Source organism: Notechis scutatus, chromosome 5, assembly GCF_049901735.1.
Source record: "Notechis scutatus isolate UNSWTSFEM ecotype Mainland chromosome 5, rNotScu1.2, whole genome shotgun sequence".
In the NCBI taxonomy this organism is placed as follows: Eukaryota; Metazoa; Chordata; class Lepidosauria; order Squamata; family Elapidae; genus Notechis; species Notechis scutatus.
Genome location: NC_142013.1, coordinates 72,746,374 through 72,772,129, shown reverse-complemented (window position 1 = coordinate 72,772,129; position 25,756 = coordinate 72,746,374). Strand labels below are relative to the sequence as shown.

General features: G+C 36.0%; 1 protein-coding gene across 4 annotated transcripts in view; it reads left to right on the top strand.

Moving 5' to 3' along the window:
* FRMPD4 (FERM and PDZ domain containing 4) overlaps positions 1 to 25,756 on the top strand; it is a 196,949-nt gene that overhangs the window by 72,027 nt on the left and 99,166 nt on the right. The gene's annotated exons all lie outside the window — the stretch shown is intronic.

Sequence of the window (25,756 nt, the reverse complement as noted above, 5' to 3'; positions counted from 1 at the left end):
TGAGTTGGGCATTAACAGTAACCACTTCATAACTACGTCCAAAATGAGTAAACATGTAAATATCAGCACACTGGTAACAGAATGAACCAAAATATATGGCAACACAGCTGTTTTTGAGTAAATTAGGTTTTACTATTGTAATCAAAATCTTTAATAAAAATATGTGTAAGAGAATCATCAGGGGATTAGAAACAAAATTTTATGGAGAGGTTGAAGGAAATAGGCATATTTGGTTTTGCGATAAGTTTTACAAGAGGATATGATAATCTTTTTCCAATATCTAAAAAGATTTCCAACATTTGAGGGGCTGCCACAGAGAGGAAGGGGTCATGCTAGTTTCTAAAGCGCCTGTAGGCCAGACAAGGAATAATGGATGGAAACTGAACAAGGAGAGATTTAACCTGGAAATAAGGAGAAACTTTCTGACAGTGAGAACCAGGGGTGGGATGCTACCGGCTCAGTCCGGTTCTATAGAACCAGTAGCTCTGAAGAGCGGCAGACACCCACCTGCCTGGCTCACCCGCCCGCCTGGGCTCTTGGTGTCCTTTATTTCCTGCTTTTTCAACCTCAGCTGCTTTGCAGGAAAAAGCAGGAAAGGAGAGGTTTTTCAAACGCTGAGCACCCACATGCAGTGCTTGTCAGCTGTATAAGTTTTGCTTATATTTATTGACTATAGCTTATGTATTCTACACCTATCAAACTGTAGTTGTACTTGACTATGGCTTGTTTGATGTAAGCTTATTTCAAATCTTATATTTTTGCAACATCATATACACTGTAGTCACAAAATTTGTTAAGTATAAAATTAACTTAATAAAAGTATACTGTTTCATTACATTCTATTTGAACTTACTTTCATATTTAAAAAGTAGTTCTTGATTTCCAAGGGACCAGAATTTCCATTGCTAAGCAAGGCAGTTGTTAAATGAGTTGTGCCTGATTTTATGCCCTCTTTTGCCATGGTTGTTATGTGAATAAGTGCAGTTATTAAAAGAATCACATGGTCATTAATTGAATGCAACTTCCCACATTGATTATTTATTTATTTATTTATTTAATTTATATTGCTGCCTATTCGCCTATGGCAATTCGAGGTGACTTACACATTGTAAAATCATATTTAAAACAAAAGATAAAAATAAAAAAACAATAAAAACTAACAAAAAGAATCAAATAAATTAGTAAAGTACAATAGAACAAAATTTGGGAAAACAAACAAAAAAACAACAACACAACTCCCACCCCTGCCCCGACGACAGCAGATCAGACTAGCCATTTGATGGGCTTCATCCCTCTCTGGGTTCCCCAGGTCCACTGGCAAAACCAGGTCTTCAGTGCCTTTTGGAAGAGAATTAGTGAGGGGGCCATTCTAATCTCTGGGGGAATGAAATTCCAGAGGGAGGGAGCCACCATGTTAACAGGCCCTTCTTCTGGGTCCCATGAGGTGTATTTCCCTCAGGGGTGGGACCCGCAACATTCCCTGCCTCCTTTTTTATTTGTCAGAAGCTATCTGGGAAGGTTCATGCCACCATAGGGATACTATGATGGGCTTAGGACCAAGGACAGGTTGTCAGTCACTTTTTCAGTCCTGTTGTAACTTCAAACAGTTGCTAAACAAATGGTTGTATGTTAAATACTGCCTGTATAGGCTGTGTCAGGATGCTTAATATTAGAAAATAAAATTCCGAATAAAATGTCCTATTCAGAATATCACAGCTGAAAAAGAAATATATGTGCATGGTAGCAAAGCAGAGCCAGGGATCAAGAGAAAACAAATTTCTAACTTTTGTATTTAATTTTTTTTAAAAAAATAGCTAACAAAATATAAAGCATGTATACAGTTTTATAAGAAATAATTGAATGTATCCTTTTGAAGTAGATTAACATAAAGTAATTGTTTATGCAAGAAATTAACATAACCATTTTATATTTATCATTTAAAATAATTAAAAATATTTAAAATAGATTGGAAACATTATTCATGCAGAGAATTGAAACTGGCAGCACTATGTATTCAAAACTGTCCTTGAATCTTTTAATTTATGCATAGACAACTATCTAAGCCTCATCTAAAGAATAAAATTAGGAGATGATGATATTGCTATAAAAACAACAATTAATCATTGTGTTCTGTTCCATTTCCCAAGGACTCAATGACAGATTAAATTTCAGATTATGATAATGGATAAGGGGTGGGCAACAATTACTTTAGTGAAGTTCCAAAGGTGACAGAGATAGAAAATGACACAGAACATTGAATCATAAAAGGGGTTCCTTTGCAGATCAGAGTTAAATGTATCAAGGCAACATATTCAAGCACGAATGTAATGCTCTGCTATAATTTTACCTTTTTCATTAATGTAATCGTTTAACCTGGTTTGCTGCTAATCCCACAATGGGTATAGTAGTCACATGTAATGATTACAAGATTGAGAAACACAGTAGGTTTTCAGTTTCTTAGAAAGGTAATATAGTTAGGATTTATACTTGGACATTATTGAAAGAATATGATCCGTTGCCAGGACAGTGATCAGAAATACAAGACCCAGACCAAGAGAATGGTATATCTGACAATCACTTAAACAGCTATCCCCTACCAATTCATATAAAAATAAAAGAAGGGAATCAAAATCAGATTTGCGAGATTCTGTTATTATAGTGTTAAGTCTACAGCAGAGGGGTCAAACTCATGTCGTCACAGCTTCGTCACGTGACAGCCGCCCCCTTCACTCAATCGGGCATGGGTGTGGCCAGTGTGTGACGCATCCAACCTGTGGGCCATGAATTTGACAGCCTTGGTCTGCACAGTATCTGTTTCTTATTCTGGTCTACCTTATACAAGTAGTCCTCAATTTACAACTGTAATGCAACCTGCCTATCACACAAATATTAGCAACAACTTTATTAATCTGATAGTTCCTGCTTCAGTGACCTTATTTATCATCTACTTAATGTGGATTGTGCTGTTAAACTAAATACAGTAAATATATTCATAGGTATCCAGTGCAGTGTAGAATGATCAGGAGGCAACAGATAAAAGGGTAGAAATCAAACTAAATCCAATGTCATTCACTCTTCTTTCCTGTATATTTTTATCCTTGTTTTCACTCCATCTGTATCCCGTTTCATACATTGGCTTTTGTTCCTTATAGTTTTTACCTTTCTCTTTTCAGGATCTCATAACTTCAGTGAAAAAAATGATCTTCCTTTTCCTGTCAGTCTATTTACTCTTCTTCTGTATTTGTTCTGCATTTTAATCTCAGTCATTCTCTCATCATGATTAAATCATCTCAACAATATTTATTTCTTACTGCTACTCAGTTTTGCTTCAATTTATATTCATTCAGCATGTTGATTTTGGATCTCCTTGTCCATGTTTTATTGCACAAACTTCTTAAGTTATCTATTCTGATTGCCTTCAATTTAAATTTATGTTTTTCCTGGCATGCTCAACTCTCATTTTCATATAACAAAGTTATATGACAGAAAGACATTTTTTTCCTGAATTTGACAAACATTTCTTTATTTTACCTTTATCATTTTCATACCTTAAAATTTTGCTCATGATTTTCCTATTCTCACTAAATACTGTACTAATTGGAGGTAATGCAAATTCATTACATGCTTTCATTCTTCATGATATAAAATTTTCCAGTGAAGGAAATGGAGGATAATTTATCTTTAATACATTGATTTTCAGATTCATACTCCCTGTTACATTAGACACAAAAAATCCAAGCCAAAAGCACAACATTGGAGCATAAAAAAGCATACAAATATTCACATCCCCCAAAAATACTTCCCAACAATGGAGACTTTATATCTATCGTATAGTATTATTGCTGTATTTTATACTCAATTTTCATGTTAGCGCAAACATTCCATAATACTGTTCCGTTTCAGGACTTCTTAAATTTGGCTCATTATGAGTCTTGTACCTGAGCAGTCAGGCCTGCCTCAAAACAATCATTTAGGAAAGCAGACTCTTGACTCCAATTGATTGAAGTGAAAAGAAAGTTTATTAAAGATGTTGGTTGCAGGAAGATGAGGTGGAATCTGAAGTTCCTGCTCACTGGTACCGAGAGCCAAACCCATCCTTCCCTATCCTTCCCCCCATGTCTTGCCTGTTGCCACCCAAACCGGGATCCCCAAATGTTGTGGGAAACTCTGGGTTGTTTAGGCTGCTGGCATTTCAGGGCAGGCAGCTTTGAAGATACCTAGTGTAACCAGTATAAACTGCTCTGGTCTTCTTCACTTGTGAGCTCACCCTCCCCAATTCCCATCATTAGATACACAGGTGTAGATTGCCCCAAATGCCTCCCCCCTTCGCTTCCCCTTTGATGGAAGGATGCCAGCAATCAAAATTCCACTGAACACCTCCCAGTCACTTTGAACAAACTAATTCGTCTTTGTCAAACTCATTGACAAGAACTAAAAGCAAATTCCAAACATTCAACTTGGCACCACTTTTAGGCTTTCACTCAGCCCAAGACTCTTAAGATGCATGGAATTGCAAGACAAGAATCTTTATTACTTGTTAAAATGGAGACACTCAGAAGAATTGATTTTTCCCTGTCAACATTAAGGTGCAGCTCCTCCTTAAGCCCAGCTGCAGTTTAATTCTGGTACTGTTTCCCAACCTACCATGGCATTATGTGCTTGCCAAATAGAAAATCTTTCTATTTCTTCTCTTCTGACAGACTAGGCACCAAATGACACTAATTTCATTAAATCAACAGTTATTGTTTTTATTTGCCACACATCTCGTGTCTCAAAGTGACTCTGGGTGGCTAATCACAGATCTGTGAGCAGGAGTAATCTGTAAAAAGGTAAAGCAATTGCACTGAAACATTCCATATCACAAGAAGGAAATGTGATCAGATATTCTCAACAATAAAATGGCACCAGAAGGACTGAGGGGCTCCAGTTGTAGCAGTATGTCAGAGGTAGAACCTCAACAGAATAGAAGAGAATAGCAGGCCCTAGGTCAGGACTCAGAGGAGCAATATCTGGTAAGTTAAGTCTGACTGCACAAAGATTGGGAAGTCTAGTTTTGCTCCTTTTGGAATATTCAGTCTCAAACTTCCCATTGCAGTTTCCTCAGAATTACATGGAGAAACAACTAATTTTTCTTTAAAGCGTATGTTTTTTTGATTGGCCTCAACACCCAAAGTTTTACCAAAAGTAATAGTGCTGTTGTTGAACACTTCAAAGACTCTATTTGTTTTCATCTGAAAGACGTGCTCATCATTATGACTTATATAGAAAGCTATGAGTATCCCCTGCTTGACTCTTCAATGGTACCTATAGTATAGTTTTGTTGTAAATTTTGACAAGAATATGACCATGCTCTTGATACCTGAGACTTGCTGCCAAAACAATCTGAGAACTTTACATCAGCCTTATTCCTAACAATAATTGTTGCAGCTAATTCCATCCAGTTTTCATGGGGAATGTCAGTTATCTGATCAAGATTATTGTCCCCAGCCATCATATTAATAGGGGAGCAGTCATGGGCATCTTGTCACTATAGGTGAAAGTAGTTCTGTTGTGTCTCTGAAAGCACTATTAGATCAGGTCAAAAGATGGCCTCTCTGGTTTCAGATGAGCAGTTTTATGATCCAAGCCTATGTAAACCATCATGAAAATATCCAATTCTATACCAAAAACTGGGTGGTTACAATTATGGGCTTGGAAATTCAGTGAAAATGTGTCCTTGTTCTAGCCTTCTGGGTGCTACAATACAAATAATCTTGACCCAATTCTATACCAAAAACTGGGTGGTTACAATTATGGGCTTGGAAATTCAGTGAAAATGTGTCCTTGTTCTAGCCTTCTGGGTGCTACAATACAAATAATCTTGGCCTCTTGGTGACCAGGAAGAATTCCCATTTATCAGCTGAACTGATATGCCTTTGGGTGATGGGATGAGGGACAGATTGTTACAGAACTATTGAGACTTCTACAAGCAAGATTGGTGAGGAAAGTAGCAGCTAATACATTGGATAGAAAAGCATCATCCTTGGACTCTGTTCTTCTAAATGTATGAGGGATATTTTCTCAGAGGTACAAGATTATTCTCACTCCTGACAATTCATCATCTCCACTCATGAGACTTGTCCAACCTAGAGAAAAAGCTTGGCACAAGCTTAGACAATGATCTTAAAATTTCAGATACTTCAGTATTCTTTGGAGAACTAGACAGCTGGTAGCCTTTTTATTTCTTACAAAAAAGAAATATGGAGAGATATATTATACAATACACAGACATACCATCAGGCTGCGCAAGCATTGGTGATGGGTGATGGGAGCCATTTGATACAGATGCAAAAGAAATTTATCTTCTTGGGTTCTGCTGGGCAAATTGTTGTTACATAGATTAAAAGTTACTTCCCTGTTTAGGAGAATTAACACCATCCATCTCATACTCTGTTGTTATGAGGACCTTGAGTTGCTACATAGACTTTCTCTTTGGTTTCCTGCCTCTCCTTCTCCGGTACATGTTGGCTCTGTTTTGAGCTTATGGCTAATAGAAAAATAACAGAAAAATGGCTCTACTTTCACTTTAGCATATAACAAAGGTTACACTGATAAGTTTAGTGTATGTAATCTTTTTCCTGTATGCGTCTGCATTCCAGAGACAATGTCTGCTACTGCTTATTGCTTCAAGATGAAAAACTTAGTTTTGCTCCTTTTAATATCATTAAAGGTTCTGTTTTAAGCAAATTAAAACTGGATTCAGTTTGAAGGTACATATAAATCTCTAGAGATGTGCAAAGAAAAATCAAATATGGAAACAAATGACATTTCATTTAAATACACTTAACTCTATAGTCAGTACAGTATTGCTGCACAGCATTTACTCTGAAGAACCTAATTTATGTGAAATCCTGCAATTTTTGCTTCTAACTGTTATTGATTTCTGTGATCTTTGATTCTGATTATATCATTGAATCTTTATGCTGTTACACTCTGGATAGATAAATATGTCTTACTTGGTTCTGTTTTGGATTAGTTTTTATGTTTCTCATTAAACCAATTATTTTGATTAATCTTATTAAAAATAAAATCAATCTCATGAAATTTCCATCCTAATATGGATTTTGTTCTTGGTTGCAACAGTGGACAAGTTGCCCGAGGGCTATCAGGTGTTTATTCCAACTTCAAATTATTTTGGTTGGGTCCTGATACAATGTGAACTGTATTGTATGCAGCTCAGGTAGTTCTTCACATACAAGATTGTTTGGTTATATCGATCCATATAGATTCTAGGAGGTTTTCACCCTTGGTTTTGTGCATTTCTGTAGGGATGTAATGATTTTATATATAATGCAACTCCACCTCCTCTTTTGTTATGTCTGTTTCTTTTGAACAGTTTGTACCCTTCCACCAGTACATTCTAGTCATGAGTTTCATCCCACAAAGTTTCAGTAATGATAATTATATCGTATCTGCCTTCATGTACTAATACTTCAAGTTCACCGTTTGTTCCCAAGACTTTGAGCATTAATGTATAGGGATTTGAGTCCTTTATTTGTCTTAGGTATATTTCTTATATCTATTTTATAACTGGGATTTCCATCCTTTCCATCACTCTCTACTTCATTATGTTTTTCTTTTTTTATTTATTCTTACTCTTTACTTCCTTCCTCCTTACGTGATTGGCTATCTAGTGGTTTTGTTTGGAATTAGGTTCTAAAGGTTATGAAGATTGGTTCCACTCCCCCTCAATTTTAGTTTAAAGCACTTCTGATAAGATGGACCAGTTGTTTTCTGAATATATTGTTTTCAGTTCTTGTGAGGTGCAGTACATCCCTTGTCAGTATCACTTCATTGAAGTAATGCACATCATTGTCTAGGAAGCTGAAGTTCTCTCAGTGACATTAGTTTTTAAATCTGTGGTTCATTTCTAAGGTCCTTTGCTTCCTTATTGGATGTTGGCCTTTTGTTGGAAATATAGATGAAAACACCACTTGTGCTCCTAATTCTTTAACTTTCTTCCCTAGCTCTTTTTAATCTCTTGCTATTGTTTTCAGATTCATTGTTGTGTCATTGGTCCCCATGTTATCCATGGGATTGATTATTTTAGTAAGGTACTCAGTTACATCTTTGATTTTTGCTCCAGGAAGATAATATACCTCCCTATGTTGACTACTACATGGTTTGCAGACTACAGTTTCTGTTCCCCTAAGAATTATCACCAATATTCGCCTTCACCCCCACACCCCGGGAAGTCTGGAATACTTTTCTTCCTGTCACGGGAATACTGGGTTGTGCCTCTTTTTAAAGAAACTTTTAATGAATGTGAGTGTCTGTATATTTTCTTCCAGGGGGGTGGCTATGAAGGCGATTGTTCAGTTCCAGAGGGATTTCATTGGAATGGACTAAAGCATCATTTTGGAATGGTTCCAACCCTATCTCTCTGGTATTGCCAGAAAATGACATTGGAAAGCTATACTTCACTTGGGTTTATGACGACTTGACACCACTAGTTCCATGCAGTCAACTGGGGGAAACCTTCTTGCCACTACCAAGTCCTCACTGCCAAATTGTTGCCACCATCACTTGGCAGGACATCTCAACACCATAAATTTGTTGCAGAGACTGTGGGCACTGGATGGAGTGGGCACTGGATGAAGACCTGAGCGGGTGGGTGAGTGAATGGGCTATCAGAGGTGGATGATGACAGGCAGGGCTGTGCTGGATGGGAAGCAGGGATGGGATTCTACCTGGTCAGACTGGTTCTATAGAACCAGTTGTTACTATTTTGCACAGTTCAGAGAACCGGCAAATTGCACCACTGGCTGGCCCCTCCCCTGCCCGCCCACTCACTCCTTACCTGGCATGCTCACCATCAAACTTTCCTGCATTTAGTAAGTTGCTATTTTTCCTTTTTTTTCCCCAACCATCAGCTGTTCTGCTGTGCTGAGATATTTAGATTAGCTAGAAAGCAGAAAATTGTTGGATTTCTTGCTTTCTAGCTAATCTAAAAGCAGAGCTGAACCTTCCTTAGAACTGAAGCTTCTATTTTTCAATGCAGACTCAGGTAGCAGATTGCAGAAAGATAGATCTCTGAATGAATCCGTGATTCTGTGAGCAACTCAATCTGCTTGCCTGCTTTGCCTGATTTTGGGTAAAAGTTGCTCTTTTTTATAAAAAAAATCAATATTTACATACATGGTGTGTTGTGAGTTAATTTTGTGAGTTTTCTTGTTAGCAAATTTTATGAGTTTGCTTGCAAGCAAATTTTATGTGACAGACTCAGGTAGCAGATTGCAGAAAGATAGATCTCTAAGTGAATCTGTGATTCTGTGATTGCCTGCCTGCTTTGCCTGATTTTGGGTAAAAGTTGCTTTTTTATAAAAAAAATTCAATATTTACATAAATGTAATATTTACACACAAGCCACACCCAGCCAGTCACATGAACATGAAACCATGCCCAGTCAGCAAGCCATGCCCACCCAGTCACTTGACCACCAAGACACACCCACAAATTAGGCCACGCCCACAGAACCAGTTGTTAAGAAATTTGAATCCCACCCCTGATGGGAAATGAGTGGGGGTGGGGTGTCAGGTTTATAAAGCCACATTGTTTAATGTTTGAGGGTGTCTTGCTCTGAAAATAAGGTTGGCTTTGCAAAGCAATGCAATGGGATGTCAACTTTTTAAAAAAACTAAAAAGGCTTGTTTTGAGTTGCTTTCAAATCCTTGCCCATCAAGCAGATTGCAAAGTTTGCAGCTGCATTTAGCTGTGGGTTTGATTCACTATGGAAATGGGGCTTCATGGACAGGAATGTTTGGAGTCCAAACTGAAAAACCTCTCTTCTCAGCATTACTCTTTTCACAACATCAGTGTCGGTTTTGGGGAAAACATTGCTGTGACTCTATCCAAATACACTCTGCACATGACCAGAAATACCATGAAAGCACTCTCCTCATGACCAGAAACATCATTAAATCACACACCCTGCTGACATCCCACCCCATTGCTTCCCAAAGCTGGCCTTATTTCAGAGCAAGACACCCTCAAACATTAAACAATATGGGTTTAAAAATTTTTTTTACAGGACAGTGTGGGCTTCCTAATTTGACATCACACTTCCCATCCAGCGCTTCCCATCCAGTGCAGTCCTGCCCATAGCTGCCCCCTTTTGATAGCCCGCTCACCATCCACCCACCTGGCTCTCCAGCACTCGCAGTGAATTGTCCCCACAGGGAATTTTCGGTGGTGAGCTGTCCTGCAAAGAGATGGCAGCAGCAAGTTGACAGCAAGGACTTAGCCATGGTGAGAAGGCTGCCCCCAGCTGGCCACATCAAGCTAGTGGCATTGAGTCCTCCCATTCTGGGACGACATATTCTCTCTCTCCCCCTCCTTCCCTCCTCTTCTTTTTAAGAGTTACCAGTAGAAAATGAACTTCTTAAGTTTAGTGCTGACCCAAGTTACTGTTCATATAGTCATTACCACCCATTTCAATGGCCAAACACTTTCAAGTCTCTGGTGTCACTTTTTCTCAGATTTATTGAGTTTTAACTAGAAATGCCATAATTAAAATATGAACTTCCTATGTGCCCAGCTACATTACTGTAAGTTTCTCATAGTCCTTATAAAATTAATAAATAAACCGTTGTTCATGGATAGCTTGAATTTCAGATGTAGTATTAAAGATAAATTATAGAAAGCCTTCATGGAAAACAAGCAGCATATAAGGGAGAATGAAGTTGACCTTTGCTTCTCCTATTCCTAGTGGTAATCATTCCCACTACCCATTTTTCATGCACAAATGTAGTACAGTAGATAAAATAAAAAACTAGAAAGTACTTAATATTATTCATGTCGCTGCAAGAAAAGACAGCATATGGAAGACTTGTTTTAAATTGCAGTGGCATATAAATGCATATAAATTCAATAAACAAATACATAAATTATATCAGCTGCAAATATTCTTTACCTAGAAATACTAGTGGATAGTGGAATAATGCAATAGTGGAGAATATCACATTGGAGTAAGTCATAATTAATATAATAGACATAACCAGGGCATTACTTAGGGGTTATTTTTAGGAATATTTGCCTTCTTTTACTAAGTGTTTTTGGAAGTGAGTTAAAATATAAACACATTGATTGTGATATTTTATTGCTTTTTTACTTAGGATGTGTTGGCATTTTTATTTCATTTTTATAAGTGCAGTAACTTTCCTAAAGATGGTTCTCTCAAGATGTGTTGGGATTACAATTCCCAAATTTTTCTATTCATCATGAACATCGTTCATGCTTGCTGAATTCTGGAAATTACAGCTTGGGGATGTATATATCCTACAAATTATCAATGACACTTCTACTCTCCTTCTTGTATGTTTTTATTAGCTCCATGTCTGTCTGGGGTCCATAAAGTTATCATCTCTCAGAAATAAATGTGCACTTTCTGACTACTTATTTGATTGATTGAAACTCAGAAGGGGATGCATAATTCCAAATGTGGCTATTTTTCAAAACAGTGCTTTTTCGTGTTATATCTTACTTATGTGGAAATGATTTAGGAACAGATTAATACTCAATAATTATGTGCTTTACTTCTCTGATATAAAGTAGATGAAGTGATTTGTATGTAATATGACAATACCCAGTGCACAATCAAAGCTGATTATACAGTAAATGGTTATGTCTTCCATTTCCTGTCTGCTGAATTGCAATTGCATTTATGCAATTCAGGACAGAGGAAAATGGAAAGAATTCAGAAAAAGCATTCATAGTTGCTTGAAATTACTGACTACAAAAATACATAAATGGTCAATGACTGAATCTCTCAAATTATCTCCATCTTATACCTCTTATTTCTGAATGGCACATATGAAATTTAGCTGTTGTTGAGGTACATGCTATTAATTTCTAAACAGTGAATTTCTCTTATCCAGTCCATGCTACTCAAAAATAGTAATGATTTAAGGAATTAGCTTTATTTTTCAGATTATTAGATAACTTGCTGCTATATTTAAAGACAAAATGTCTGATATAGTGACAAAACAGCAAATTCAGAAGTGCATTAATATGGCAGTGTTCAGTGAAGCTTCTCTTTACAAAACAAAGCTTACTTTTTAAGTGGAAAGTGTTCAGATTAATCCTTACAACTTCAAATATTCCATATTGAGTAGTTTGGGACTAATAATTTCATGGCATTAGATTTCTAGAAGGTCAGAGAATTGGGTTGTGCGGAGACTCAGAATTGAAAGCAAAATGTAATTTGGAATGGATGGATATGGATACACATAGCACATACATATGTTGGGGATATCTGAAAGCAGTTCCAGATTTCTAGGGCTCCTACAGCTGTCCACCCCAGCCAATGCATGATTCTGGAAAAATATGCTTTTAAGCTATTCCTGATAGACACTGACACTATGTGTGTAGTCATGCATGCTACAAATCACATTTTGTCCTGGATATATGCACAAACCATGTAGACTACAGAATAGTCCATCTTGATTTTACAAATTAAATTGTATTTTAAATTAGTGTGGATTTTTTTGCATGATTTTTAGATTGACAATTTGTTCTAAGCCGGCAAGCAATGCTATGCAGCTATGAACAATACTTTTCTGTAAAAGCATCCTCTGTTTAGTTGAGTTCAGCAAGGCAAACATTCCTAAAGATAATGACTTAATGTAGCTATATTAAGTTTCAAGGTTAAGACTTTCTAGAAGAATGTAGAAAACATCATTACTCGGAAATGATTGTTTGCACACCCGCAAACAAGCACACATGCAAAAAAAAAAAAAATTAACTGATGTTCACGACTGTTAATAGCTGATAAATGTGCTTTTTACCAGTCATATTTTGACCTTACTTAGCTTTCTTAACAGACGTCAAGTCCTAGAATACAAAAAAAAAAAATTGAAAATGTGTCCACTTGACTGCCAATAGGAAAACTTTCCCTTGAAAATGTTCAGTGATACCAGGACTACTACAGGGACTACAACCAAGAGTGGCAGAACTACTATCCAGACCAATACAGGAATTACTATGGATACCAAGGGTATCAGTGAAACCCCTTAGCCGCCTCCACCCTTCAGCCAAGGAGCCAGGCTCGACAGAGGGAGTGGGGAAACGTCCACCTCTACTCCAGAAGCAAGCAATGGGAACGGGAGTGGCGGGGAAGCGGGGAGGAGGAGGAAAGTGGTGGTTGGGTTTGAGAGAGAGGGTGAGCAAGGGGGGAAGTTTGAAAACCGAAACAAAAATTGTAAAAAAAAAAGTTTGTTGGAGGGGGAGGGGAGAAAATATTCAGTGATAATACGTTGCCAATGAAGGTAAATACACATGTCCCAGAATAATGTTGCAAGATCCAGTCTGGATTAGTCCCAGGGACCAAAGATTTCTGTAAACTGCTTATAGAGGGCTGTATAGCATTGTGAAGTGGTATATAAGTCTATGTGCTATTGCTATTGCTATTCTTCCAAGCTTTCAGACTTTACTGGAACCCATCATCAGGAAACTTCTCTCTCCGGAATATGCCTAGCTTGTTATAGATGGGTATGGGGAAGAATTTTAGGAATTTAATATTTGGCAGCTTTCAGTGGTATATTATGTATAAATTGGAAGCTATCGAAAAGAGTGCAAAATTTTAATTTGCTATTTATTTTGTTATCAAGCACAATATATCCTTTCTCCATATATCCTTTCTCTGGTAACCATCCAATTCAGATAACACTTGGTAGTTAATTCCTCCACTTGGAATTGAGCAGCAAATGGACTGGCACCAGTGCTGATAGCAAAGCACTGACAAGAGTGATCACATCACTAGTTAGCACTTTGCATTCTCTCCCTTGGCCTAATTAAAGTTTCTGAAATGTTTTCATAGAGATAAAGTATGATGTCACTAGCATGCAGGTCTATTGTCCAGGCAGGGTTATTGTTGTTGATATAAGGTATTCTGCCATCCTGACACTTACTTGTGCCTTCAGTGAAAACATTGGATACGAGAACGGCCCTAAAGTACATACCTGACCATTTTAAAAGACTTGGAATCCTTCTCAAAACAGGATGAACCTCATTTAGCCAGATATAAAAACTAACCAACAATTCAATCTGTGTTTTACTAATGGTGTAACTTACTGTGGTGGAATAGAATAATAATTCTGTGCCCAATGAATAGGTGAGGCTAAGTAATCAAGAGAAAAAAACAATCAATCTACAAAATTTTAGGACCTTCCCTGCAAACAAACCACCACACTAGAAAGGTCACACCATTCATAGGTGCAAAGAAAAGTATGATATGATACATGTATTTCAGTTAGGCAATGTTTATGTTGGCATCTGATATGTCAAAATGTTACATTGTTGCACAGATATAAATAGATATTAATAAACTGAATTGTCATTTAAAACACTGAATTGTCCTTTCCCTTTTTTTGAAATCCTGTATCCTGAAAAGTAGTTGCTTCCATGCATGTGGCTTGCAGTTTTGAGCAAAACACTATTTGCAAGATGTCTTTCTTATTTGCAATACGTTTTCAGTGTATTTATTCCAAAGAACACTGCTGATTATAAGTAGAGGAACAATTTTCCAGAAATATTATCTTTGGATATTTTCCTCATGGAGGAACTAAGAACGGTGACGGAGCTAATAATGGTTTATTAAATATTTATTAAAATGCATGTGAAGGGCTGCAGTTTCTCTCCTGAGCAACTGGAGGATTTCAGATGATCTTTTTGGAATAATGGCAACATCACAGGGCAGAGTGGAAGGGCTTGGGCAGTTAAAGTTTCTCTGTAATTTTAAGTGTGAGAATGGGAAAATAATTCATTTATTCTCCTTTTACTGTTTTGAATCTGTTTTCTCTCTCTCTCTAAAGCTCAAAATCCCAAATCAGCTATGTTTCAGATTTGGGGCTATTGATAAATGTATGAGTTGGAGCCTATATGTGGTCCATATACCTTTTGCTGTCTATCCTTACTACAGAAAATAAAAAAGACAAAAAGAACTCTGTTTCAGACCATTGAGACAAGAACAGTAAATGAATAATATTCTTCCTCTTCTGCAAGATTTTTGACCTTAGCATTTTTTTCAGTTTCCACATACAGCAGCAATTGCATAATCGAACCATTTTATACTGACACCATTCCATAATTTTAGGATCCAGAATGATTCTGGATGAAGCAATTGAACCAGTACCAACTCACTTAAAGTGATTCTGTAATTAATTTTTGTTAGAACTTGCTGTCCTTGGAAGAATATCACCTATATATGATTTTATGTGAATTATATTCTAGTTATAGATTTTGATGGGAATGAATGAAAGAAGACTTTTCATATACTTTACTGCACCAATATCAGGGTACAAGAAGAAGTATTGTAAACATCAGATTGTATGATTCTTTCATATTTGGTGGCAAAGTTATGAAGGTCAGTAGTTCTGGAAGGCGATTTATTATAGGATGAAACAAATATTAAATGTGGAATTCTCTTTTCAACCGGCTGTTTTCTGTTAAACATCATTAAACCTTATGTTCTTGCAAAGTACTGTATATGGAATTGGCTGTGTAGATTATAATAGCTGCCAGGATGCTTTATGTCTTTTACTGTAAATCATGCATTTATAGAATAGTGGCAAACGTAACTATGGATAAGTACCAATGTCAAAAAATAGCTGTATATTTTAAAAATAAGTTTGATACATAATTTAATGCATCTTGAAAATAATTCATGAATTATCATTATACATATGCACTTGTACTGCAACTGAAGAGTGAATTTCTCATAACATAAAGTTTTAATACCAATTCTTTCCTGACTTGTTAAATAAGAACAGGTTTTTTTAGATCATATGCAAACTCTTTTTAATTGTTTATTCTGACTTCTGAATCAGTAGTAATTATTGTGACTTAATTTTATTAACAGGTTTGATCACTTTTATAAGCAGCATTAATTGAATGTTTCTTCAATTTTTTTATTGTTTTAGTTTGTAAATCTCTTTGCCATCTTTTGGGGACTTATGAGTTGTGATTTTAAAGATCTATTACATTGCAAAGAGGGAAAATTACTGCAGCGTTGATAAAATAGCAGGAGAACAATTACTGCACAGATATTGTAGCAGATTTCATACATGGTTGGCAAGATGGGCTTATAGAAACCTTTATATAATTGGACAAAAATGCTCCTGTTACACTCACTAGCAATGGTGAGTAAATTACTGCCAGTTTAATTCAAAGCTTCCACTGTGAATTTAGAACTTCCCAAGCAAGATCAGATTGGTAGCTATCTAGAGCAGGCTACAATTATAAAGTGACCAAACTGATATCATTGGGAAATTATTGAAATACAGGTAGTCCTCAACTTACAACAGTTCATTTAGTGACCAGTTTCATTTAGTCCAAAAGTACAGTGGCACTGAAAAAATGTTATGGACTTATGACCATTTTTCACATTTAAAACTATTGAAGCATCCCCATGGTCATGAGATCAAAATTCAGACATGTGACAACTGACTCATGTTTATGATGGTTGCAGTGTTGCAGGATCATGTGATCAGCATTTGTTACAATTCTGCGCAGTTTGGAGAACTGCCAAATCGTACCAGTGGCTGGCCCTGCCCCTCTCAACCCGCTCCTCCCCTCCCCTTCCAGTCAGTCCTTATCATGCATGTGCGGCATAGCACCGCATGTGTGACATCACTGACTGCGTTCTCCCCCGTCCAGTCACTCCTTAAGGTATTTCTTTTTCCCCCCACTCCTGACGATCAGCTGTTCTGATGATCAGCTGTGCCAGGATCCCCCTCGCTGTCTTACTGCTTCGCCCAGGACACTTCCCTGAGGCTCAGGAGGCAAAAAGGGGTGGGGGGGCGCAGCACACACACCTCTTCACCCCCATGCTCCAGTTTTTTGCCTTCCTGGGCCCCAGGGAAGCCTTCTGGGAGCAAAAAAATGGGGGGGGGGTTTTGCTGCAAAAAAGAAGCCACGCCCACCCAGTCACGTGGCCACATCCACCTAGCCACGCCCACAGAACCGGTTGTTAAAAATTGAATCCCACCCTGAGCAAAGTCAATGGGGAGACCAGATTCACTAAAGAACTGTTTTACAACTTACCAACTGCAGGGATTCACTTAATAATTGTGGCAAGAAAGATCATAAAATGGGCAAAATTCACTTAACAAATGTTTTGTTTAGCAACCGAAATTTTGGCTCAATTGTGGTTGTTAGTTGAGGACTGCCTGTACATGTAAAAGCAGCAACTTCCACTTTTCCTTCTTATCAGCTTCCATTTGATAAGAGTTGCCTTTGTATTTTTTGTCACAGTAATTATACCAGCAAAATACCGTAATTATCATTTTTAAAAAAACAACAAAAGTTTGGATTTTGTATTCTATTACAGGCACTAATACAATCATTGGCAGAAATTTGTGGCTAAATATAAAACATCCTGTCATAAAACCAATTTACAATATATTGTACATTTGTTCATAAAATATTCATATCTTGAACCAATATATCTTGATATTTGTCATTGAAAAATATTTATACCTGCATGTTACGTTTTTGATCTCCTCTACTTGCCTCGTTAATCAGTTATTTGCAGTGCAACATGAATTATTAAATTTCCCCCCAACAATTTAAATAAAATAAGTGCTTTGGAAGAATAAACAAGTTTTATTGGAAGTCAAGAAGTCTTCTTAATTTGACAGTATTGTGAATAGAGTTTTAGATGTTAGGATTTCAACAAACAGTGTTAAATGTCAAAACGGCAGACATTTTTGTCCATGGAAGGGATTTTACCAATTTATAGAAAATATAGTGTGGTAATATTTTTCTGCATTCTTGTGATATTAAATATATGACCTCAGTCTTCTAGGACTAATTGGATCTACTGGATTATTGTAGCACTCCAGCACTGCCTCAACAGGGAAGGAAGAAGGTGATCCCAGTTCCACTCTACAGCATTGCTATTCTTTCTTCCAAAATAGCTTATTCTGCAAGTAAAAAAACCAAACCTATATGTAACTGTATTAGACATTTGATTGTACTTTACACATACTTTTATACTTTCAGAATCATACAATGAGTGTCTCTGTCACTTGCTAAATTAAGAAATAATTTTTAAGAAATTATTTCACTCTTATAAAATCAGAATCTATTATTACACTTACAGCATATTAAAAAATACATATGTACCATAGTACTTGCCAAAACATTGATTTCTACAGAATAACCTCGTGCTAATTTGTAAACTTATTAAAAATGTCTTATGCATTTACAAATCCATTTCATATTGTTATTACTGCAATCTGAGTCTTCATATTAATCAACAGTTGTGTACAAATACACTATTTTGTACTGAACATTTATTTACTGTATGTACAAATGGGATGTACACATATGAGCTTTTTTTCAGTTTCAGCTCAGTTACCATATTTTCTTCTCATCATCTCATATATGGGGGTTTTCTTCCATTTATTCTACTGAAGCAATCCTCTCAGACAGAGAAGCACTTAACAACAGTGTACACAGGAAATCAACAGGACCAGGTTTCCAAACTTAACAAATTTAAGTATTACAAGCTATAAATTAGCTCTGTGTTACTTATAAACAAATAAATTACCTTGTACACTTCACATCCTGATGATACTGTGGGTTTGTTCCAGATCTTTAAGTAGATACTTTGGAATTCTAAACTAGCTATTAATTTTTCATTTATTTATACTGTTGCATTATTGATGCTGGCTTTGGCTGCAACTCTCTAAGATTTTGAAGAAGAATTGAAGAAGAAAATAGAAGATATAGCTTGATCTTGACTGAAAAAGTTTCCTGATAGAATTTAGGAGAGGGATATTAGGCCCAATTTATTGTATATATTATAAGCACATTTGATAATTATAGATTTTTCATTTAGAATAAATGTTAGCATGTTTCTACTACAATTAACATTGTATCATGGAAAATCTTCACTGTTCTTTGTTTTAATTTAAAGAAAATGAGCTCAGTCTCCACACTGAGTTTCAACTGACAGGAAGGAGCCCCGAGTCTTCACTTATTTAAATGTACTTTATTGTTCTTTCAAATAATATTCTTTCTCTCAAGAAGTACTTTTGAAAAATGTTTTTAGAAGTGGGGAATATATGTGTGTTAGAGCAGGGGTCGCCAACCTTTTGGACCTCAGGACCACCAAACTCATAATTTTAGATCCCAGGAACCACTAACCAGTTCTGTGGGCGTGGCCTAATTTGTGGGTGTGGCTTGGTCATGTGACTGGCTGGACATGGCTTGTATGTAAATATTATAAATATTTATAAAATATTGATTTTTTTATTCAAAAAGAGCAACTTTTACCCAATATCAGGCAAAGCAGGCAGATTGAGTTGCTCACAGAATAACAGATTCATTCAGAGATCTATCTATCTGCCATTGGCTAACTCAGTCTCTTAAATTTGTTTGCCGTGAGTCTGTACTGAATTTGCTTGCAAGCGAACCTTCAGTCCTAAGGGAGGTTTGGCTGTGCTGAGCCGAAGTTCTAAAGATTAGCTAGAAAGCAAGAAATCCAACCATTTCCTGCTTCCTAGCTAATCTAAATCTCCCGGCACAGCAGAACAGATGATGGTTGGAAAAAGGAAAAAGAGCAATTTAGCAGGCAAGTTTGCCGGGGAAGGAGTGAGTGGGCGGGGAGGGTTCCTGCGGGCCATGTGGGCGACACAGCCTTGTGTTTCTGTGCAGCCTGGATTAATTGCTTTGGGGGGGGTTGCTCTGGGGGGTGAGATTTCTCTGCGGCCCACCAAAATTTTCTCAAGGCCCACTGGTTGGCAACTGCTGTGTTAGAGAACATCTAGAATCATTACACACAGTATGTATGGAAACCATTTTATCTTTCTACAACTATTAAGTATTTTAATGTTGCTTATGGAAACCAAAGTGCACTGATTTACAAGAACTTTTGCAACTCCTGTCATAAACTTAATTACTGAGAGCATTTTAGTGAGGGATTTGGACAAATATTGAGAAGACTTGTAGTGAAAAAATGCACCTATTTTTACAGTTATTACTTCAGCCTTCCTCCCAAAAAGTGTGTATTGTTGTACTGCAGGCTCCTTTAATTTATAGCCATGCTTGACAGTTCATTTTTTTTTCTGCTGTAATTGCATAAAAGTTCAATTTTTTATATTTCCATCATAGTCTTTAGAAATTGTGCTATGTGCAGTATAGTCTACTAGAAAATTAAGTAAATGGAGTAACAATAGGAATGGAATGTATATTTATTATTTCCTGTCTGCTCTGTGCACTTACTGCAACTTTCCATATTGATTCCTGCTTTAATGGACACAAACCTGTATTGTCAGCTGAGACATTAAATGTTATGATGACAATATTAGAATTATCATTTGTTTTTACTCTTTTTAAACAATTATTCATTTGCATCACTATAGAATGCTTATAGTTGGACAATTTGTTCAGCTTTATCAAATTTAAATTTAATGTAATTTTATTTAAATTAAATATCAATTATATCAAAAATATATCATAACATTAGAATTTATTGGAAGGCCAAGTCTTGACCCATGGGTATGTGGTCTTTCTCATTCAGGTGTGAATTAGTTATATAAATTCTCCTTATAACCACATATATTTAAATATCTACCCACCCATCCAGTTGCATACAAATGTAAACATATGCAAACCTGTCTCTGTCCAACCATTTTTCAAAGTTTCCTTCTGTAGCAGCATAGACAAAGTTTCTCTGGAATAATAGTTGAGAAAGTGAATGTATTCCATCTTATTCTGTTTTTCTGTTCACATTTTGTATTTCATGAAATGAATTCATTTTTTCCTTTATAGAAAGAATTGCATACTTTTTAAACAACCGTCACAAACATTATTGAATAAATTAATACAGAAACATTATTTATTATCTACTATTTTTGTACTATATTCTGAACTGTATTAAAATAATCATATGACTAAAATATTGTCATTAGACAGTTGTAGTAAAGTGAAATAATAGTTAAATTAAATAAAATCTAAAGCCATGGGCTTTATCTGTATCTTATAAACAGCCTACTGCAAATTCAAGTTGTTCAAGACAACAAGGGTGACTTGCTTAAAGAAACAAAAATCTTGTTCCTGGAAAATAGGAATCATCTAACAAAAAAAAAACTATAATACTTAATATACTTAATATAGAGATTTGTTTATAGAGAAGGATGAAAATATAATTATGCTATATTGCACTTCATTTTCTTTTCTGTAAGTCTCTTAAAATACACATTCTAATTTATATTCAAACTGACATGTTTTGTAGTCAATATATTGATTCCTGCTTGTGTTTTGCATAATTTATGTAGTTTTGCATAATTATCTTTCATAATTTATATTCTGCTAACACTGTTTTCACATTAGCTTCTGATTTGCAAATACTATGAAATAAGTTCCAGTGAGAAACCCCTGAAAAGTCTCTTGTGTTGAAACTGAAAAAAAAAGAAAACAGTAAAATCCCTATCTCTCTTTCTCCCAAGAGGGAAAGATCTGGGATGGGCCTATGTACCAAACCACTGTGGTATAGTCATAGGGCAGCAGAGAGATAATGCTTTGACACTGTCATGCCTGCTCAAATTGCTTCTTGGTTAGGCTTAGGGTTGCCTTGCATGCATATTATGTGAAAAATAGTTATTTATTAGAAAACCATAATCTATTTTTGGAAACAATGTAGGGGTTTGTGATATATCAATTGACCCCAAGTTGGCGCTCACCAATTATTTTGGACTATAGCCATAGTTGCTAGAAATTTAGGTAATTACAACATATCCACAAGGAGCCAAATTGAGAAATGCAGATGTGCATGATGAAATATTTAAAAGATCACACAAAAATATTGTAACATCTAACTAAACTAATATGTATAAGAAAACTCAGTTTAACAGACTGTTTGGGGGAAAGGAGGGTGAGAGTAAAATCAGATAACTGGAAAAAGAAACAGTGGAAAGCAATAGACAAAAGAGGAATACAAGAAAAACAATATGAAGGAATGCCATGTAGAATCTGATGGAGAACATATGTATATAGTATATGGTAATAGATAAAAATGATTATATTCTTATTAGACTATAATTTGTTAAATGAAAATAAGATGGAAAATATGATTTGTGTAATTTGTGTAAGAACGCAGTCAGAAAAGAAGAAAATACTTCCTCCCTTTTCCAGCACCTTAAAGCCACAGGACATGAAATTAATTTTGAGGGAACCAAATTAATCTCCAATACTGAACACTTCAACAAGAGAATAATCAGGGAAGCCATCGAAATAGAGAAACACCCCCATAACATGAATATACGGGATGATACTTCCCGCTTACCAGACATCTGGAAACTAGCCCTTATCAACAAACGAGTCCCAGCCATGAAAACCAATACCGGACCCAAAACAACACATGACGCCACCACCAATCTCCTTCACCAGACTCGAACCCAAACCCATCCCATAGATGAAAGGCAACCACCGTCCAGAAACCAGACCACGGCTGCACACCCTGACCCCTAAACCAAGCAAACTGACACATGCTATGAACACATAGCCAGACCTCATACTCGGAGCCAAACCAAAATCTGGAACGTTACATCACAGCCACCCGCTCAGGATATCACATCACAGAACTCAGGAAGTTACACCACAAAACCTCAGGATATTACAACACAGCCAACAACACAGGAGATTACAGCACAAGACCCAGGATGTCACAACAATAGAACTCAGAAGGTCATCACACAGCCCGTTACCCAGGTCATTACAACACAGGAGGCTGATAGACACACAGCCAGTACCTCAGCCACACAGGTTCTTACGAAAAAGCCAACCAATCTGCAAACATCAACTCCATCAACCGATCAAGAAATAACAACACAACCAACCAGCCTGCTTACAACAGAGCCAGCACACCACACCTCCCCACCAGTATTTATAGAGAGAGACGGCAGCTCCGATCATGCTTTGCTCGCACAAGCACGAAGCCAAAAGCACCAGCCTGAAGATGGCGAGAGGGACCTCGTCGAAACGTCACCAAGATACTCTCAATCTTACACAGGAAAAGACCTGAACACGCCAAGACCTGCATATGTATGTGTGTGTGTGTGTGTGTGTGTGTGCGTGTATGTATGTGTGTATGTATATGTATACATATATATATAAAATGGTGGCAAAATTAATATTAAAAAGGGGATAACTATTGGATAATACAAATTAAGATGAATTTATTAATGATTAATTGAATGATATAATTTGATAAAATTTGCAAATATGATGAGTATGTATTAAAAATGAATGATATTAAGAATATAGACATTGATACAAAGTAACATATGAGAATATTGCATGAAAAAATTGGTAATAGATAATGATATGAAATCAGATAAGAAAGTTAATAGTAGGACTATATAATTATGGACATGTTTGTTTCAAAATGTTAAAAGACCTGGAATCACACTGTTCACCCAAAGATGTATTTAAAGAAATAAAAATAAAAAAATATAAAAAAATAAAAACCTTTTGTGGCCATGGACCATGGCAATGGATCCCGAAGACAACTCAAGATTTAAACCATACTTTTTCTTCAAGCCTTTGCAGACCCTCTGTGACGACATTGTAGCCCCTGAGGATCTGCGGACCAAAGGTTGAGAATCACTGCACTAAAGTGAAGTTTCATAGCAGATTTCTTGGACAGTTCACTGTACATATATTTCTCAGTTTCGAATCTGAAATAGTTAATATTCACTAGTAATATAAAGTTGTGAAGCACTTATTAAATGCAGTTGTTTTGTTTAATCAAAATTATTAAGGAACAGTGGTAGTTCTGAAACCCGTATTATTCTTTTTCTCAGAAATTATTGCAAAATCCTTTTTTATTAGTATTAACCTTTTCTTTATTAACATGTGCCATCTTATTTATTCTCTACCTTAGCTTGTTTGAGAAGGGATTTTTCATGTTGAAGTCCACTTATTTAGGACCATCTACTTTTTCTTTCTTCACATCCTACATTATTTTAATCCCAGAAAAATGAACAAAAGAAACCTAGTAACAACTTTGCGTGGTAAAGCAGTTTGGTAACAGTGAAAAGATTGTCTACCTCCTAAAGCTATATTTCAGCTTGACATTTGAGTCATCAAGAGTGGGGGGGTGGGGGTTTCCCTACTTTTTATTTAAAGGGAAATAATTAAAATTAATACTTCATATGGTGTATCATTCACAGCTGTTTTCTTCAGGTAGATAATAGAGTGGTTAAAGAAATAAAAAAATAAAAAATATAAAAAAATAAAAACCTTTTGTGGCCATGGACCATGTGGTTATATGTCACTTAATAATTCCCTTCTTCGTGTCCTCTCTGTATTTATTCATGTCACAATATGACTTTCCATAAAAAATTAAGTATCAACAAACTACCTCTTAAGTAACACGTGATTTAATGGCATTTATAAAAAGAGTGCCATAGCTCTATAAGTAATAATCCATTTTTTTACAGGGACCAAAAGTTAAAAAGTGTTTTGTTCTCTGAACAATGAACTACATAATTCATGCTTTCTCGGGGAAAATCTACAACTAGTCATTCAATTTGATCTAAGAATTAGTGATTTAACTATCCTGGCTTTTATTATACTTATATAGTATTTACAGTAGCATAATAAAAGTTTTAATTCTTAAAATTCTTTGGTAATAAGCTTGATCAAACAATGTAAGTAAATAAAGATTTATATCTGAGAACAGCAATTCAGATTGAGTACAAATTATTCCCATTTGTATATTTTCTTACACTGGTATCCTAGGAAATTCCATTCCTTCTTCCTCACCCTCCTCACAGTGGTCAAAGGGACCTCTCATTGTTCCTTTCCAAAAGCCATGCAGTCTAGTTATCAAATTCATCTTCTTTAGTTTCTTGTTTGGTTGATGTCATTTTTCACACCATTTTTCCTGTCAGATGTAACTATAGTAAGGATCAATCCTTGCTATATTAATTTTCAGAACCATTCTACCCATATTACATTATTTGTACATTTATCTCCAAACCAACACACCTTTAATGTCACCAAAACCATTCTTATTCATTTATCCATTACTTTATTGTACATCCCTATATTACTGCCTCTTTACTAAAGAGCAATTTATAAGTATTCCATTTATTCTCACAAATGCTTTACTTTAATTTCATACCAGTTTTACCTCATTCTACCATTAACTTCAAACTCCATATCCATCCAAAATATGCCATACTTCAAATCTTTATCACTTGTTTTGACGTACATTTTAGCCAGACCTTCTTCATTCATATTATTATATTTATTTTCTTAAGCAGGCATCCTTTCCTCCCTCCTTTTTCCTTCCTTCCTTCCTTCCTTCCTGCCTGCCTGCCTGCCTGCCTGCCTGCCTGCCTGCCTGCCTCCCTTCCTTCCTTTTTATTGATATTCTTTATTATTTACCACCATTTACACTTTCACATAATATTGTTTATTAAAATTAGTAAAAACTATGCTAGGTTACCAGACTTAGTCATATTGGTGTTTTCTGATAATAAAGATGGTACCTCTCAATTTTAATACCTTTTAACCAATACAATCAGATTTGCAATTTGGAATCTTTAATCTATAGCCTGTTTTGTAAGCCAACATACTGCTGACTATTATGAGATATATTCAATATATTAATATACTTGGAAAAAAGAACACAATTAAAATAAAAATAAGAAATTCCCTGGAAGTATTTGTTTTCATATTTCTGTCAATTATGTGTTAGTTAAAG